The 15,750-nt window shown below is 45.9% G+C and overlaps 1 protein-coding gene across 3 annotated transcripts in view; it reads left to right on the top strand.

Moving 5' to 3' along the window:
* AGBL2 (AGBL carboxypeptidase 2) overlaps positions 1-15,750 on the top strand; it is a 226,613-nt gene that overhangs the window by 92,568 nt on the left and 118,295 nt on the right. The gene's annotated exons all lie outside the window — the stretch shown is intronic.

Here is a 15,750-nt window from a genome sequence, read left to right as displayed (position 1 = left end):
GTTCGCTGCTCACTCAGGAACTATCCAGCAACCAATAGTTACTGGAAAGAGTAAGTGTTCTTCGGATCACCCTCACAGGTTCCAGTAAATAGAGGTTCAGGTCGCAGGGGCCCTAGGTCGAGTACGCCAGCACCATATCGGTGTGATCAGGTCGTATTGGTCGGCGTGGGCGAGTGAGTGGGGTACTCGGTAAACCGCCACCGTCAGCCTATTTTGGACATTTGGTTTGCGTAAGGGTTGGTTGAATAAAGCAACACCTTCGAACTATGGGGGCCACTTGTTCAGGTAGGGGGCGATCAACCTCGGTTCGGGTTGATTCAGTGAACCGACCAATTGGGTCGGCAAGGTATGTAATGTGTGAGAAATACGGAAGTCACACAGAAGCTTTATGTGATGAATGGGAGAGAATGACAGTACATGACGGGGAGAAATTCCCAAGAGTAGGTAGCTTCAGCTCAGAAGTGTTAACGAATTTAAGGAGAAGGATATGCCTCATTAAATCAGCAAAGAGACGAATCAAGCATTATGATTATTTGCAGTTGTGGCAACAGGAAGGTGACATACAGAGAGGATTGGCTCAGGCGGCGGGATCTGGCTCAATCAGAAAACTGATAGCCACGGCCCCACCGCCACCATACATATCAGGAGAGAAATTGGTTGCGGAGAATGACGCACTAAGGTGTAACACACAAACACTTAGCAACTGTGTAAATGTTAAAGATAATGTTAACCAATTAACCAATGCAAGTATTAACCCGTGCAAGTTGTACCCTGTTTTGAACTTTCCTCAGGAGTGTGATCAAGAAGACGAATCGGCAACAATTTCAGCGCTCTCTCTAGCAGCCACCATAGCAGAGACCACAGTAGGCACAGCTCCACCCACGAGATTAGTAACAAGGGCCCCTAGCGGAGGGATAGGTGAGGTCGTATCTACAGGTAAGTACGGCACCATACACTATGCTGAAGCCATTTCACCACAGGCTGTAGAACCCACACAGAGTGATGTTGTTAGAGTTACTCCTGTTAGGGTAATAGCTGTTCCAAATGGGAAAACTGACACATCAGGAGTCACCCCTGTGAGGAACATTGCCATGTAGAGCCCATTTTCCAGAATGGAATTAAGGACCATAGTGTCTGAATTCCCTGACCCTAGAAAAGACTTAGTTGCCAGTCAAAAATACATCAGAGACTTAGGTAACACTGTAGAGCCCAACAATAAAGACTGGCAGATATTGCTGAGAGCATGTTTACCCTCCAATGTTGACGCAACTCAATTTTTAGCTGATTGCGGATTAGATCAGGATGTACCTCTTACAGATGTGTACAACAAAGATAATGTAAAAAGAATAAACTTACAGTTAAAAGAGTATTTCCCAGCGGTAGTCAGATGGAACAAGATATTCTCCATTAAACAGAAGGAGTCAGAGACAGCTGCAGAGTATTTTCACAGAGCATTATCAGAAATGGCAAAATACACAGGCATAGAGGACATTAAAACAAACATAAACCATCGAGAAGTAGCAGTATCGGTACTGATGGATGGTTTAAAAGAATCATTAAAGACTAGGGTACAGACCACACAACCATGTTGGCGAGGTCTGTCTTTGGCTACTTCGAGAGAGGCTGCTATTGATCACGATAGGAACATCACCAGACACAGGGAACAACAAAGTGATAAGTTAATGGCAGTAAGTATACAGGCCCTGACCACAAAACAGCCTGTGTTAACATCACCAAACCCTGTGGGTAAGTCAAATGTGGTAACATGTTATTTTTGTCACAGACAGGGACACTTTGCACGAGACTGTAGATCGAGAAATGTACAAAAATCTTATCAACCCCCTAGACAACGACACGACACACGACATTGGGAGCAAGGTCCGCAGAAACGGAGTTATGAGCCACATGCAGGGGAAACAAAAAGATACCCCCCAAACAGAGATTGGCAAACCTCTGGTAGTTCCCAGCTAACTCCCTCACAAGTAGTTGCTGCCAGCGGGATTCAGGGAGGTCACCATACCCAATAGGGGTGTGGCCATACCTGTAATCTGCAGCCAGTAAAATTGATTGCAAGTCTTGGAAGTGAACCAGAAATTGCAATCAATGTAGCTGGTAAATCATTAAACTTTCTTGTAGACACAGGGGCGGCCAAATCAGTGATAAATTCGACAGTGGGCATGAGGACCACTGGTAGGACAATTCCAGCCGTGGGAGTAACAGGAGTAGTCCAGCATTACCCTGTTAGCAAACCAGCAGAGATTACAATAGGGCCTTTACATACCAAGCATTCCTTTTTGCTGGCTGCATCGGCACCGACCAATCTCCTGGGAAGAGACTTACTGTGTAAAATGGGGTGCGTCATTTATTGTACTCCTGAAGGTGTATTCTTGGACATACCTGAGAATCACGCTCAGGAAGTACGAGACATGTTAGACTCCCCGTCAAAATTAATGTCACATACCATTATGACAAATAGGACTCCCTCCCAAGTAGAAGAAATGACATCTCAGATACCAGAGTCACTTTGGACAAAAGATGGACAGGACACTGGATTAATGGCAAACGTAGCTCCGGTAGTTGTACAAGTAAAAGATGGTAGGATAGCTCCAAAAATCCCACAGTACCCTCTGAAGCCAGAGGTGGAGTTAGGAGTTTACCCAGTAATAGAGCGCTTGCTACAACAGGGCATTCTGGTAAGAACGTCCAGCACTGCTAATAGTCCCATCTTCCCTGTGAAAAAGAGTGGGGGGAGGGGTTACAGGCTAGTGCAGGATCTAAGGGGGATTAACAAAATAGTTGAGAGCCAGTTCCCCGTAGTGCCAAATCCAGCTGTCATCCTAATGCAAATCCCTCCCACTGCGAAATTTTTCACTGTTATTGACCTCTGCTCCGCTTTCTTTTCGGTACCTCTGCACCCTGACAGTCAATATTTGTTTGCATTTACATACAGAGGAGTCCAATACACATGGACTCGATTACCACAAGGATTCATAGATAGCCCAAGTATATTTTCTCAGGCTTTGCATGATTGTTTACAGTCTTTCCAACCAGTGAGTGGATCAGTATTAATACAGTATGTGGATGATCTACTACTGTGTTCTGATTCATTGGAGGCATCCCTGAAGGATACGAAACAGCTCCTGTTTCATCTTTCAGACACAGGACACAAGGTTTCCAAAGACAAGTTGCAATTATGCCAAACTAAGGTAAAATATTTGGGACACTGTTTAACACAAGGACTGAGACACCTGACCGCTGATAGAATTCAAGCAATTAGAGACATGACTCTGCCACAAACCCAGCAACAGATCAGAACATTTTTAGGAATGTGTGGGTATTGCCGTAATTGGATCCCAGGGTTTTCCATTTTAGCGTTACCTTTGCAGGAAATGGTCTCCTCAAACAAACCTGATCGGATTTCGCATACAGACGAGTCTGAGGCAGCATTTGAGAGACTTAAACAGTGCCTAACGCAGGCACCAGCATTAGGTATGCCGGACTATGGGAAACCCTTTGAACTATACGGAACAGAAAGTGCTGGTTGCGCGGCAGGCGTACTAACCCAAAAGCACGGTGATGCCAGCAGGCCAGTAGCATATTACAGCGCTCAGCTAGACACGGTAGCGCGACCCTTCCCCACATGCTTGCGAAGTGTTGCTGCGATAGCATTGCTAGTAACGAAAAGCGAAGACGTCGTGCTAGGTCACAACCTCACAATTCATACACCACATGCAGTGTCAGCCTTGTTAAATTCTGCCCAAACCAGGCACGTCTCATCAGCGCGGTTTACAAGATGGGAATTGGCACTAATGGCCCCCGTAAACATCACCATAAGGAGATGCAGTGCATTAAATCCTGCAACATATCTCCCAGGTGTGCCTGGGCAGGCACAAAGGGTGGAGGATGAGAGTGGTGGGGAAGGAGGATTTAATACAAAGGAAGACACTCATGATTGTATGGAATATTTGACCCAAAATTTTACCGCAAGGCCTGACATCAGTGACAACCCACTGGAAGATGCAGAACTTACGTTCTACACGGACGGTAGTTGTCATAGACAGTCAGACTCGGGAGACTTGTGTACTGGATACGCAGTCGTAGATGACCAAGGCACCATAGAAGCGGAACCGCTAGGCCCACCTCACTCAGCCCAGGTTGCTGAACTGGTCGCTCTAACCAGAGCATGTGAATTGGCTAAGGGCAAATCAGCCAATATCTACACCGATTCTAGATACGCATTCGGGGTAGTCCATGATTTCGGAGCCCTATGGCGCCTCCGAAATTTCATGACGGCAGCTGGTACACCGGTAGCGCATGCAGCTCACATAAAAAGGCTTCTAACAGCGATACAGGAACCCGACAGAGTGGCTGTTATCAAATGTAAAGCACATACATATAGCCAAGACCCAGTATCGCTTGGTAACAGCCGAGCAGACGAAGCGGCTAAATTAGCAGCTGGTACCCCCAGACAGACAGACACCACACAATTGATGGTATTTAATACCATCAACACACAGAAGTTGTGTGAAATGCAAAATTTGTGTTCCACACAGGAAAAGGCAGTCTGGAAGGCAAAGGGATATGGCCAGGAGTCCTCAGGACTCTGGACGGATGGACACGGTAAACCAGTGGCCCCCAGAGCATATCTTCCATGTTTGGCTGAAGCAGCTCACGGGCTGACTCATCTAGGCAAGGAAGGGATGTGCAAGTTGGTAAGAGCATATTGGTGCGCCCCAGGATTCTCCTCTCATGCGAGTAAAAGAGCCATGTCATGCCTTACCTGTTTGAGAAAGAATATTGGAAAGGCAATACCTACAGAACCATCCCATATCCCACCTGCCGGCGGCCCTTTCCAGGTAATACAGATTGACTTCATTCAATTACCCCCTTGTCGAAATTTGAAATATGTACTTGTTTGTATAGATGTTTTCTCAAATTGGGTCGAAGCATTTCCGGCGGCCACAAATACCGCTATGTTTACTGCTAAGAAAATTGTGCAGGAATTTGTATGTAGATATGGTATCCCCAGAATTATCGAAAGTGATAGGGGTACCCATTTTACAGGTGATGTCTTTCAAGGAATGTGTAAATTGATGGGAATTGATAGCAAGCTGCACACTCCATACCGTCCACAGGCGAGTGCGAAAGTGGAAAGAGTGAACAGCACTATTAAAAATAAACTGAGTAAAGTGATGGCAGAGACAGGATTGACATGGCCAGAAGCTTTACCCATTGTACTGTACAGCATCAGAACCACTCCCAGGTCCCCTCTTAATCTGTCTCCCTTTGAAATCTTGTTTGGTCGACAACCGCATGTTATGATTAACCCTCAGGATGATTTGAAGTGTAACAATGAAGTGACTGTAAAATACTTGATTAACATGAGTAAACAGTTAAGGAATCAAAATGATAATCTGAAGTTAGTGATTCCTGATTTACCAGATAGTAATTGTCATGACATTGAACCTGGGGATTATGTAATGATACGGAATTTTCTACGCTCAGGTTGCCTTATTGACAGATGGGAAGGACCATACCAGGTCTTATTGACTAGCACTACAGCATTGAAGGTTGCTGAGAGAGAGACTTGGGTTCATTCGTCCCACTGTAAGAAGGTTGCTGATCCAGAGAGGTCCCGTGATAAGGAACAGACGGTAGAGGTTGTATCACTGGAGTGTCTGTTCCAGGAAGATTGAGGCGGCACCTGAGCATTGAAAATCACAAGACCAAAAGCAGTTGTCGATCCCCTGTTCCCTTTTATTGTTTTTCTCCACTTCCCATCCCCTCTCCCTCAAATTATTTTTCCCCCCTTCTCATTCTTCTTCGTCTCCTCCTAAGATGGACTTGCCTCAAGAGACTGTGATCCGGATTTTCCTGTTGACCATGATGTTGACCAGAGCAGTTTGTTCCGGCGAGAGTACCATGGAGGTCGAGAGGGGTTCTGGAATGGGTTCTGATGACAGAAATGGAGGCGTAGTTTTCCGAGAACAACATAATCAACAAGCAAAGGCGAGTATCAGAAAACGATCCGATAGCATTGACCATAGAAGGAATTGTGAAGGATTGTTAGCTGAAGAAAACTGTATCTGTCGGCTCTGTAACAATGTCATTGAGGATGGGTGCATAAAGAAATGCCAATCCAGTTTTCTCTATCGTCCTAGTGGATGCTGGGGTTCCTGAAAGGACCATGGGGAATAGCGGCTCCGCAGGAGACAGGGCACAAAAAGTAAAGCTTTAGGATCAGGTGGTGTGCACTGGCTCCTCCCCCTATGACCCTCCTCCAAGCCAGTTAGATTTTTGTGCCCGGCCGAGAAGGGTGCAATCTAGGTGGCTCTCCTAAAGAGCTGCTTAGAAAAGTTTAGCTTAGGTTTTTTATTTTACAGTGAGTCCTGCTGGCAACAGGATCACTGCAACGAGGGACTTAGGGGAGAAGAAGTGAACTCACCTGCGTGCAGGATGGATTGGCTTCTTGGCTACTGGACATCAGCTCCAGAGGGACGATCACAGGTACAGCCTGGATGGTCACCGGAGCCTTGCCGCCGGCCCCCTTGCAGATGCTGAAGTAAGAAGAGGTCCAGAATCGGCGGCAGAAGACTCCTCAGTCTTCTAAAGGTAGCGCACAGCACTGCAGCTGTGCGCCATTTTCCTCTCAGCACACTTCACACGGCAGTCACTGAGGGTGCAGGGCGCTGGGAGGGGGGCGCCCTGGGAGGCAAATGAAAACCTATTTTGGCTAAAAATACCTCACATATAGCCTCCGGAGGCTATATGGAGATATTTAACCCCTGCCAGAATCCGTTAAAAGCGGGAGACGAGGCCGCCGAAAAAGGGGCGGGGCCTATCTCCTCAGCACACAGCGCCATTTTCCCTCACAGAAAGGCTGGAGGGAAGGCTCCCAGGCTCTCCCCTGCACTGCACTACAGAAACAGGGTTAAAACAGAGAGGGGGGGGCACTAATTTGGCGTTAGAAATATATAAAACAGATGCTATAAGGGAAAACACTTATATAAGGTTGTCCCTATATAATTATAGCGTTTTTGGTGTGTGCTGGCAAACTCTCCCTCTGTCTCTCCAAAGGGCTAGTGGGTCCTGTCCTCTATCAGAGCATTCCCTGTGTGTGTGCTGTGTGTCGGTACGTGTGTGTCGACATGTATGAGGACGATGTTGGTGAGGAGGCGGAGCAATTGCCTGTAATGGTGATGTCACTCTCTAGGGAGTCGACACCGGAATGGATGGCTTATTTAGGGAATTACGTGATAATGTCAACACGCTGCAAGGTCGGTTGACGACATGAGACGGCCGACAAACAATTAGTACCGGTCCAGACGTCTCAAAAACACCGTCAGGGGTTTTAAAACGCCCGTTTACTTTAGTCGGTCGACACAGACACAGACAGGGACACTGAATCCAGTGTCGACGGTGAATAAACAAACGTATTCCTTATTAGGGCCACACGTTAAAGGCAATGAAGGAGGTGTTACATATTTCTGATACTACAAGTACCACAAAAGAGGGTATTATGTGGGATGTGAAAAAACTACAGTAGTTTTTCCTGAATCAGATAAATTAAATAAAGTGTGTGATGATGCGTGGGTTCCCCCCGATAGAAAATTATGGGTGGTATACCCTTTCCCGCCAGAAGTTAGGGCGCGTTGGGAAACACCCCTTAGGGTGGATAAGGCGCTCACACGCTTATCAAAACAAGTGGCGGTACCGTCTATAGATAGGGCCGTCCTCAAGGACCAGCTGACAGGAGGCTGGAAAATATCATAAAAGTATATACACACATACTGGTGTTATACTGCGACCAGCGATCGCCTCAGCCTGGATGTGCAGAGCTGGGGTGGCTTGGTCGGATTCCCTGACTAAAAAAATTGATACCCTTGACAGGGACAGTATTTTATTGACTATAGAGCATTTAAAGGATGCATTTCTATATATGCGAGATGCACAGAGGGATATTTGCACTCTGGCATCAAGAGTAAATGCGATGTCCATATCTGCCAGAAGATGTTATGGACACGACAGTGGTCAGGTGATGCAGATTCCAAACGGCACAAAGGTGTATTGCCGTATAAAGGAAGAGGAGTTTTTTGGGGTCGGTCCATCGGACCTGGTGGCCACGGCAACTGCTGGAAAATCCACCGTTTTTACCCTAAGTCACATCTCTGCAGAAAAAGACACCGTCTTTTCAACCTCAGTCTTTTCGTCCCTATAAGATCATATCTGCCCAGGGATAGAGGAAAGGGAAGAAGACTGCAGCAGGCAGCCCATTCCCAGGAACAGAAGCGCTCCACCGCTTCTGACAAGTTCTCAGCATGGCGCTGAGACCGTACAGGACCCCTGGATCCTACAAGTAGTATCCCAGGGGTACAGATTGGGATGTAGAGACGTTTCCTCTTCGCAGGCTCCTGAAGTCTGCTTTACCAAGGTCTCCCTCCGACAAGGAGGCAGTATGGGAAAAAATTCACAAGCTGTATTCCCAGCAGGTGATAATTAAATTACCCCTCCTACTACAAGGAAAAGGGGTATTATTCCACACTATATTGTGGTACTGAAGCCAGAAGGCTAGGTGAGACTTATTCTAAAAAAATTTTTGAACACTTACAAAGGTTCAAATCAAGATGGAGTCACTCAGAGCAGTGATAACGAACCAGGAAGAAGGGGACTATATAGTGTCCGGGGACATCAGGGATGCTTACCTCTATGTCCCAAATTTGCCCTTCTCACTAAGGGTACCTCAGGTTCGTGGTGCAGAACTGTCACTATCAGTTTTAGACGCTGCCGTTTGGATTGTCCACGGCACCCCGGGTCTTTACCAAGGTAATGGCCGAAATGATGATTCTTCTTCGAAGAAAAGGCGTCTTAATTATCCCTTACTTGGACGATCTCCTGATAAGGGCATAGTCCAGGGAACAGTTGGAGGTCGGAGTAGCACTATCTCGGATACTGCTACAACAGCACGGGTGGATTCTAAATATTCCAAAATCGCAGCTGATCCCGACGACACGTCTGCTGTGCCTAGGGATGATTCTGGACACAGTCCAGAAAAAGGTGTTTCTCCCGGAAGAGAAAGCCAGGGAGTTATCCGAGCTAGTCAGGAACCTCCTAAAAACAGTGCATCATTGCACAAGGGTCCTGGTAAAAATGGTGGCTTCCTACGAAGCAATTCCATTCGGCAGATTTCACGCAAGAACTTTTCAGTGGGATCTGCTGGAAAAATGGTCCGGATCGCATCTTCAGATGCATCAGCGGATAACCCTATATCCAAGGACAAGGGTGTCTCTCCTGTGGTGGTTATAGAGTGCCCATCTTCTAGAGGGCCGCAGATTTGGCATTCAGGATTGGATGCTGGTGACCACGGAGCCCAGCCCGAGAGGCTGGGGAGCAGTCACACAAGGAAAAAATTTCCAGGGAGTGTGATCAAGTCTGGAGACTTTTCTCCACATAAATATACTGGAGCTAAGGGTAAATTTATAATACTCTAAGCTTAGCAAGACCTGCTTCAAGGTCAGCCTATATTGATCCAGTGGGAAAAACATCACGGCAGTCGCCCACGTAAACAGACAGGGCGACACAAGAAGCAGGAGGGCAATGGCAAAAACTGCAAGGACTTTTCGCTGGGCGGAAAATCATGTGATAGCACTGTCAGCAGTGTTTCATCCCGGGAATGGAAACTGGGAAGCAGACTTCCTCAGCAGGCACGACCTCCACCCGGGAGAGTGGAAACTTCATCGGGAAGTTTTTTCCACATGATTGTAAACCGTTGGGAAATACCAAAGGTGGACATGATGGCGTCCCGTCTGAACAAAAAACGGGACAGGTATTGCGCCAGGTCAAGAGACCCTCAGGCAATAGCTGTGGACGTTCTGGTAACACCGTGGGTGTACCAGTCGGTGTATGTGTTCCCTCCTCTGCTTCTCATACCTAAGGTGCTGAGAATTATAAGACGTAGAGGAGTAAGAACTATACTCATGGCTCCGGATTGGCCAAGAAGGACTTGGTACCCGGAACTTCAAGAGATGCTTACAGAGGTTTTATGGCCTCTGCCGCTAAGAAGGGACTTGCTTCAGCAAGTACCATGTCTGTTCCAAGACTTACCGCAGCTGCGTTTGTCGGCATGGCGGTGGAACGCCGGATCCTAAGGGAAAAAGGCATTCCGGAAGAGGTCATTCCTACCCTGGTCAAAGCCAGAAAGGAGGTGACCGCACAACATTATCACCACATGTGGCGAAAATATGTTGCGTGGTGTGAGGCCAGGAAGGCCCCACAAAGAAATTTCAACTCGGTCGTTTCCTGCATTTCCTGAAAACAGGAGTGTCTATGGGCCTCAAATTGGGGTCCATTAAGGTTCAAATTTCGGCCCTGTCGATTTTCTTCCAGAAAGAATTGGCTTCAGTTCCTGAAGTCCAGAATTTTGTCAAGGGAGTATTGCATATACAACCCCCTTTTGTGCCTCCAGTGGCACTGTGGGATCTCAACGTAGTTCTGGGATTCCTCAAATCACATTGGTTTAAAACCAGTCAAATCTGTGGATTTGAAGCATCTCACATGAAAAGTGACCATGATCTTGGCCCTGGCCTGGACCAGGCGAGTGTCAAATTGGTGGTTTTTTCTCAAAAAAGCCCATATCTGTTTGTCCATTCGGACAGGGCAGAGCTGCGGACTCGTCCCCAGTTCTCTCCCAAAGGTGGTGTCAGTGTTTCACCTGAACCAGCTTATTGTGGTGCCTTGCACCTACTAGGGACTTGGAGGACTCCAAGTTGCTAGATGTTGTCAGGGCCCTGAAAATATGTTCCAGGACGGCTGGAGTCAGGAAAACTGACTTGCTGTTATCCTGTATGCACCCAACAAACTGGGTGCTTTTGCTTCTAAGCAGACTATTGCTAGTTGGATGTGTAATACAATTCAGCTTGCACATTCTGTGGCAGGCCTGCCACAGCCAAAATATGTAAATGCCCATTCCACAAGGAAGGTGGGCTCATCTTGGGCGGCTGCCCGAGGGGTCTCGGCTTTTACAACTTTGCCGAGCGGTTATTTAGTCAGGGGCAAACACGTTTGTAAAATCCTACAAATTTGATACCCTGGCTAAGGAGGACCTGGAGTTCTCTCATTCGGTGCTGCAGAGTCATCCGCACTCTCCCGCCCGTTTGGGAGCTTTGGTATTATCCCCATGGTCCTTTCAGGAACCCCAGCATCCACTAGGACGATAGAGAAAATAAGAATTTACTTACCGATAATTCTATTTCTCGGAGTCCGTAGTGGATGCTGGGCGCCCATCCCAAGTGCGGATTATCTGCAATACTTGTACATAGTTACAAAAATCGGGTTATTATTGTTGTGAGCCATCTTTTCAGAGGCTCCGCTGTTATCATACTGTTAACTGGGTTCAGATCACAGGTTGTACAGTGTGATTGGTGTGGCTGGTATGAGTCTTACCCGGGATTCAAAATCCTTCCTTATTATGTACGCTCGTCCGGGCACAGTATCTAACTGGCTTGGAGGAGGGTCATAGGGGGAGGAGCCAGTGCACACCACCTGATCCTAAAGCTTTACTTTTTGTGCCCTGTCTCCTGCGGAGCCGCTATTCCCCATGGTCCTTTCAGGAACCCCAGCATCCACTACGGACTCCGAGAAATAGAATTATCGGTAAGTAAATTCTTATTTTAATATCCATATGGACCGGCATCCATTGAGTGACTATCACTCCTTAGTGGGTAGTGTGTTAAATAAAACAGATTGTTGGGTATGCTCTCAAGTACCTCAAGGTCATAGCAAATCAGGGCTAGTACCATTTCCTTTAACGATAGGGGAGGTACTTGAGTTAAGTGGTGGGAGACCGGTGGACAGAAGGTTTAATATCTCCAGTCCTCCTAGTTTGAAGCTCCACCAATACCATGTGGATAGGTCCCTATTATGTTTCAACATCTCCAATCCCCGAAAGCCGGGAAATTGGGAAGTGTCATGGAGTAACCAAACCATGACCTTTTCGCATAGAGCAGATAGAATGCCTACAGATACAGAGCTTGTACGCCACATAGCCAGTAGAGGAAAATCTTTCCGGTATAGGTATACCTTAGGAAATAGGATTACTAGAGTTGGAGAGGTATCACCAGGATACTGTGCACATATCATACAACCTGATACGTGTACTAAGCAGATGGAAGAATTAGGGTTAGGAGATTTCACATGGAAGGTGTGTAATATGGTTATGTCCTACTCCGTCCCATATGTTCTCCCCGATGATATATATTTCATATGCGGGAGAAAGGCGTACAAGTGGCTTGCCCCAAACTCTGAAGGATTGTGTTATATTGGAAAAGTACTGCCTTAAGTAATGACTGTATCACATGACAAAATGAAAGACATACACCGTGGTGCCCAAGCTCCTTATACTCACACCCATTACGAGCACGTTGTTAAAAGGCACCTGATAGAGAAGACAGAGCATCCGGCCTCTGATCTGATAAGTGAATCCACCGGGATTCAATTCTTAATCGCGTTAGATTTCACCCGCACCGCTAGAGGAGTGCTGAATTATAAATACATATCGGCACTCGCAAATTTGTTAGATAATATCACTGAAATGTATGATGACACGTTTAGGTATACTGGAAGGGAACTTCAGGCTTACAAAACAGAACTAGTCCAGCATAGAATGGTTCTTAATTACCTCACAGCAGTGACAGGCGGATATTGTGTCACACTGGCAACACAATACGGCGTGAAATGTTGCACATATATTACGAATAGCACCGAGGATCCGGTCGAGGTCATAGACCAAAAGATGGACGATATTCTCCAATTGAAGTGGGAATTTCGCAGGAGACACAATCTCACTCTTGCTGCTGTAGGTAATGAGCTGACTGGTTGGGTGTCATGGTTGAACCCGCGAAATTGGTTTTCTGGTTTAGGAGACTGGGCTCAAGGAGTCATAATGGATGTTGGGAAGTTTCTCCTATGTATCTTAGGTGTTATCATAACGATTGGTTTGATATTTAGATGCGGTCAGGCTTTAATGAGGTGCAATCATCGTACTAGGGTAATGAGTTTAAGGAGTGAGGAAACTGTAATTCCAATGGACTTGATTTATGACCCAAATGTAGAAACAATGATGTGATGAAAATGCGATTTCTACGGTCCGTTTCTTTCACCTGTTTTTCCGTTTTCTCCAAGGTAACAAGACCCACTTGGACGAGGAATTTGATGAGCCGATATACAGACAACAGAGGGATTAAAGAAGAAGTTTTGACAACCTGATACACAGATTTTTGATGAACTATGCCATGGATCCCCAGTTTCCCTAGAAATTTTAAAATTACGCTAGCCCAACACTTTTGTAAATCTATGGACATTGACAGCTTTGCTCGCACCTTATGAGCAAAAGCACAAAGAAGACTGCATTCAACAGACACCAAACAAGACCTCAATCGACGAATGTACATTTACCTGACATAGAATAACACCGCATTTACCGTAATTATGTCTTTTCTTCATTTCTACAACCCTCAGGTAATGACACACATAGTCGATAGGGAATACAGGCACAGATATCAGCAATCACATATTCCCCCAGTCATGTATCATCAACTAAAATGTGCTCCCCATTTTGTTCAAAATCCGAAAAGAGCTCGGTAAAGTTTGACAGCCCATCCACAGACCCGTACCACGGGATAAGAAGGAATTCAAATGTATACTTCGCAATACCTCGAAGCTTGATTTAAAACACGTACGGCACGATGATACATGACCCCCAAGCACGGATTCATACACACATGCTTCTGCTATCTCACTAGGTCATACCCTTTTCCTACCATCTCTTCTCCTCCCTTACCCAACCATGTAAATGTATTAACCCCTAACATATATTTTTCTCTTTTTGAAATGTTTTCAGGAAGTGGCAGTTATTGTTGACTGCCAAAGGGTGGACTGTCAAAGTCAGAAAAATATCTCTATGCACACTACCATATTTGCACCTCACACAGGTCCGTGCTGCGCATGCGTACGCTCTCCCGTACGTGCGCATACTCATAGTCGCGGGCACCCGCAGGCGCACGGTATGCGTATTTACGGTAGAGTTTATGTGATCGTAGCGTGCGACTCAATCATTACATATTTTCACTATATAATGTATTTTTTAGATCATGGTCCCTTTGATAGATTCTGAAAGTTTGGTTAATATAGAATGTTCATGAACAGAGAAATCCCTCTTTGTTTGATACGAAGGGTCAGACGGAGTAATACAGTGGTGTTTAGTATCCATCGGAAGAATATTTAATTAGAAATATTCCGGTGTTGGTTTGAAGCAGATCAATCGCTCGTGCGAATAGTTATGGACATAAGAAGTTTATGAACATTTACTTTATTTGCACTTTATTACCCATGCGGCGGGAAACCCAGTTTCCCTCCCACCTGAGCTGTTGGAAATAGTCACAGCCCACCTGTATGAATCAACCTATGACCTTTTGTTATAATGCGAAGCCGAATTCCTGTGTCCAATGAACAATGAGATTGTAGGGACCATTGAATTGCATTGTGTGTGGGGCATAAATAGAAAGGCCGATCACATCCAGCTCTCACTCTTCAACGGTTATCATTGCTGAAAATCGGGAGCTGGATGTCCAGAGGCGCATGCGATCGTTTCCTTTGTGCGTAAGTTTTTCTCCGTAATCATACTGTTTCTCTCTTGTTATTATGGGCCATATCTTTCTCTCTCTTCTCTTTCTCTCATTTTTCTCTTAAACTTAATTGTATTGTATTTACTGTGTAGTTACCTGGTTAGTTAGTCTATGTTATATTGTAGTGTATGATTTGTATTTGTATTAATTCTTTTGCAAGTATATCATTCAAAATATATATATATTAGGCGTTGGACCCTAAGCCCAGGTATCTGTGTATTTCTTATAGAGTTAAGTATTCTCAGAGCGTCGGTGACGCTCAAACTGCTTTTAAGCTAGTAAGGTTATACTGTGTTGCATTTACACCATATCACTACACAAAGGGTTTACTGCATAATACACTGTTTATGGTTTAGATATAAAGGTTTTACATTGTGAGCGTATGCGCCGCTGGTGATCTCTTCGTGGTCTCGAGCGGTCGCATCGCTATAGCGAATCATTACGGTAGTCGGCAGCCAATAGCGTGCCTGCCAGTGATCTCTTGGCCGTGAGCGAACGTAACGCTTGAGCGTCTCGACCACGGCTAAGCGATCGTTACGCAACGTGCGTACCCTTGCGGTACTTCATACGTAGTTAGCGTACAGTGTTCTTAGACCTCATAAAGGGTATTATATACGATAAATATTTAGCTTTATCAACACCATCCAATATAATCAGTGTTCTACTGTAATCTAATACAGCAGAGCCAGTGTAGCCAACCCGGTGGCACTGCACCTGGTGTTGAACTACAAATTTCAGCATGCCCTCCCATTTTTAAATGCCTTAAAAGCAAAACTGTGGCAAGGTATGCTGCGATTTGTAGTTCTACAGTTGCAGGCTTGTGGAGTTGGGATAGATAGCTGAAATTGGGTTGGTTTAAAAAAGAACCCATGGGAGCGGGTGGGTTGGGTTTGTTTGTGTAGCCAAGGAGCTCAGACCCTTGTAATTTGTGTTACTTATTGTGTAGGTGGAAAGCTGTTTTTTTCATGTATGCCCTGTGTACGAACTGAGGGAAGATGTTCAGAGGGGTGTGGTATGGCTGACCGGCAGCGGAATCCCGGGAGGAGGGGGGGCGAGTGCAGAAAGCCCCATG

Source organism: Pseudophryne corroboree, chromosome 11 (genome assembly GCF_028390025.1).
Source record: "Pseudophryne corroboree isolate aPseCor3 chromosome 11, aPseCor3.hap2, whole genome shotgun sequence".
NCBI classification, from domain to species: domain Eukaryota; kingdom Metazoa; phylum Chordata; class Amphibia; order Anura; family Myobatrachidae; genus Pseudophryne; species Pseudophryne corroboree.
The sequence above is the reverse complement of the archived record's forward strand: the minus strand, read 5'-3'. Positions and strand labels throughout refer to the sequence as shown.